Here is a 3,916-nt window from a genome sequence, read left to right as displayed (position 1 = left end):
CACATCAGTAAGCCAAGATTCTTCATCAATCTAGTCAGGCCCGTACCATCTCTTAGACAAGGGCAAATTGGAACACATGATTCTACAACCTGTTCTTGACACAGTGTGCACCACACTATTCTCGCTGAACATTGCAGCACAGCCACAAGCTTATAGATTCCTAATGCTTCCCATATCTAATATATTTTGTGATGATGTGCCACTTTAAATAGAATACAATTAGGCAATTTGTCTTGACTACTGAGGAATGCTATATCCATACCGGCTAACTCGGTTGAGATATAAATAGCCCATATATATAAGTATCTTTGGTCTGCCTCCTGGCCACTACAATAAACATGGTGGATGAGAGATATTCTGGGCAGCTAGTTGATAACTATAAACCATTGTGGATGAGAGCTATATATATGCATGCACACCAGATGACAGCTACGAAGAAATAAAGACGATAATGACTAGCTACAAAGAAATAAAGACGATCGAAAAGATGCCATAGCACTCGGGTGCCTAGGCACCCCCTTATCTGGTGCGCCCAGTTTTTTAAGGATTCGTGCTGAGTCCTAGGTTTTGCAGTGAGTGGGCTGTAATCGCAGCAAATTAACAGAGGTAGCACGTGAACTGGCCGCAGCCCGTGCATATCTCTCTCCCCTCCTGCTACGTTTCTCTCTCATAGTCACATCATCATGCATGCACAAGTTGTTCTCTCACCTATAAAAAACATCTCTTTGTCTCAGGCATAAGCTCTCTCTCACTTATCACTTCTTCAAAAAAAGTGAATTGCTCTCTCACAAGGTTCTCTCCCTCTCTCTCTATTTTTCTGTGTAACTTCTCCAGGAAAAAAGTGAAGTTCTCTCTCACAGGCTCTCCTCTCTCCATTTTTTCTGTCACATCTCCAAAAAGTAAAGCTCACTCAGCGTCTTCTCACTCAACAATGTACTGCATTAAAAAAGAGTTCTGCCCTAGTGTTTCTCTCAACTGTTAGAGAAGTGAAATATGTGCCCGACATGTCAACTCGACAGCTCCCTACTTGCATCACTAGGTGGAATCAGCCTACGAGGCAGTGACAGACTAGGCCCAGAATTATTTCAAATAGACGCACCTGCTAATCAAAATTGTAATACAGTACATGGTACAGATCTCTATGCTGTGAATTCTGAGCATACGGTTTTGATAAGGGGGTGTCTAGACACCCAGGTACTGAAAATCCACTCTCGCAAATAGTAAGCATTGAGATAATGACTCATCGACAAGGTGGTTGACTAGCTATAATTTCTTTTCCTTTCAAATAGTAAGCATTGAGTGATTTAGCTGGAGGTATACATACATTCTTCTAACTAAGTGAGCTTGCTATACTTGGCTGCATATCAACATAGAAGATTTCTCTGGAGTTGCATCCACTCCGGCTGAGTGATCAGCTTGCTATACTTAGCTGGATCCAAAACGTCATATATTTAGGAACGGAGGGAAGACAAAGGTAAGACTCCAGTAGTGCGCGGCTCCTGTTTCATGCGGCTCCACTGGGTCTTTACATGTTCTCCAGCTGATTTCACGCATGCGCTAGGTTCAAGCACACGCACAGCCACAAACGTAAAATCAAACGACGATTACTTCGTCGGAACGTTCGCTCCCTGGAATTGGCGTAAAAGTATACATGAAACTGATTCATTTTGCCAAAGCATGGTGTCTCAAGATCTTTCAAAAGGCAATATGTAACTTCACATATACACAATTCAACCCCACCACCAACAAGCCAGATAAACACACTTAAAAACATTTTTTTTTAAATTAAAGAGAATTTTTACAAGTATTTTTATCTTGCTATTAGTTATGAGTTACAGATACTGGAAAGAAATGAAACCACTGTCCAAAACTCAGTATTTTCATCAATAACAGGTATCACCTAGAAGGCTAGAATTGGCTGTCATGCAGCCAAGGCGGACGGCCATGACTATGGTGAATAAAATGACACTCCATGCAGTCATACTCTTTTGAGCAGAGCCACATGAATATAAGTTGACGGCTAATAAATTATGTTCAAACACATTGTTGACAATCTACTATTGACTAAAAGAGGATCAACCAAATTTATTAATATATGATTTTCCCTTTTAAGGCAAGCTTTTAGCTTACTTAACTTTTTTCTGGTTATATATATAGCACCAATAGAAACTCGTCTAACAGAAAAAGGTAATTTTACAGACTAAAACAGCATTTCACTCGATACACAAGTTAGACAACGTAATTCAGCAGGGAACACGTAAGTGAATAAGGTTTTCAGAGAGAGCACACCAGTTAGTGATTAAAAGGCAGAATGGCCACAAGTTTAACATGAACCGTAAGGGTACTGAATAAGTAGCAGTTTGAAATTTTGATCAGCAATCCAGCATTCAATGTCTGACAGAGCAACACGGTACCTGTGGTCTTCTGTTCTCTTTGCTACCCAAATATTACAGGAATTCCTAGCTGGGGAAGTGACAGCGTCCTAAAGCTCCCCGAGATAAATCTGCTTGTCGCTGCCGCAGGATCCGATGATGGGCTCGGTGGGATGGAAAGCGGTCTCATTAACGGAACCGTTGTGCCCAGGAAGCTTGTACAGGATCCGCCTTGATGTCATGTCCCAGATGTAGACCATACGATCAGCACTCCCAGCAGTGACCTTGCGATTGTCGGGTGACCAGCTGCACTTCAACAGTATCTTCTCAAAGTTGTGCTGGTGTCCTGTAAAGGTCTTGATGTTGCAGTTCTTCGTGCATAAGAGCGCATATCCCAGATCATGAGCTCATTGTCCATCACTTTGGTGAGGAGGTACGACCCATCAGGACTAAGCTGCATCCCAGTTATCATGTCCTTTATGTCCTTTGTGAGATTCCGTGACTTCATTCTTTTGTCCACCACTTTACGTCATTGTCCAGGCCACCACTGAAAACCATATCTGCAGCCTCTGAGAAGCTCACAGTGGTAATCTGGAACTAGTCTGGAAGTTTTTGGATACCCCTCTGACGCAGTTCCCAGAGCTTTCTTGTACCGTTGTCTGATCCACTCACAAGTCACAACAATAAGAAGGGTGATCCTTGGTGGTAGTCGAAATCCAGAGAATATCTGGAAATAATCTTCACTAGTTTCCATTTGTATTCAGATCTCAGGCAGAAGCTCCTCAACTATGTTCCATCTAATCTATGTACTGTGCGGAGTGTTGACACATGTTCTCTTCTTTTTTGAACCAGGCTGACGCAGATTGCACACAGTGTCGTGCAACCATCTCAAACAGCCTTCATGCCGGACGGAAACATCCTAGAAGGGGTTTTTAAGGTGGATTTTGAGAAAGCGTACGATAAGGTTAAGTGGCCATTTCTACAGCAGGCCTTGCGGATGAAAGGATTCAATCTGTCCTGGAGAAAGTAGGTAGATTCTTTCACGCAAAAAGGCAGTATCGGAATCAAAGTGAATGATGGCATAGGTCATTATTTTCAAACACACAAGGGTCTAAGGCAGGGAGAGCCGATGTCACCTATCTTGTTCAACATAGTAGTGGACATGTTGACAATTCTAATAGGAAGAGCGAAAGAAAATGGCCAAGTAGGTGGTCTCGTCCCGCATCTACTGGATGGAGGAGTGTCCATTCTATAGTACGCTGATGATACTATCATCTTCATGGAGCACGATCTGGCAAAAGTAAGAAATATGAAGCTTGTGTTATGCTTATTCGAGCAGTTATCGGGGTTAAAGATTAACTTCCATAAAAGTGAATTGTTCTGCTTTGGGAGAGCTAAAGACGAACAAGAAGCTTACAAACAACTGTTTGGATGTGAGTTAGGTTCGTTGCCTTTTACGTACTTGGGCATACCGATTCACCATCGCAAGCTATCTAACAAAGAATGGAAGTGCATTGAGGATTGATTTGAAAAGAAACTAAGCT

The 3,916-nt window shown here is 42.2% G+C and overlaps 1 pseudogene; it reads right to left on the bottom strand.

The window, feature by feature from the left end:
• Positions 1-2,455: 2,455 nt before the first annotated feature.
• On the bottom strand, positions 2,456-3,041 carry LOC123171450 (U5 small nuclear ribonucleoprotein 40 kDa protein-like; annotated as a pseudogene).
• Positions 3,042-3,916: the final 875 nt, after the last annotated feature.

This window comes from Triticum aestivum, chromosome 7D (genome assembly GCF_018294505.1).
Source record: "Triticum aestivum cultivar Chinese Spring chromosome 7D, IWGSC CS RefSeq v2.1, whole genome shotgun sequence".
Taxonomy (NCBI): Eukaryota; Viridiplantae; Streptophyta; class Magnoliopsida; order Poales; family Poaceae; genus Triticum; species Triticum aestivum.
This window is presented reverse-complemented; position numbering and strand designations above follow the sequence as displayed.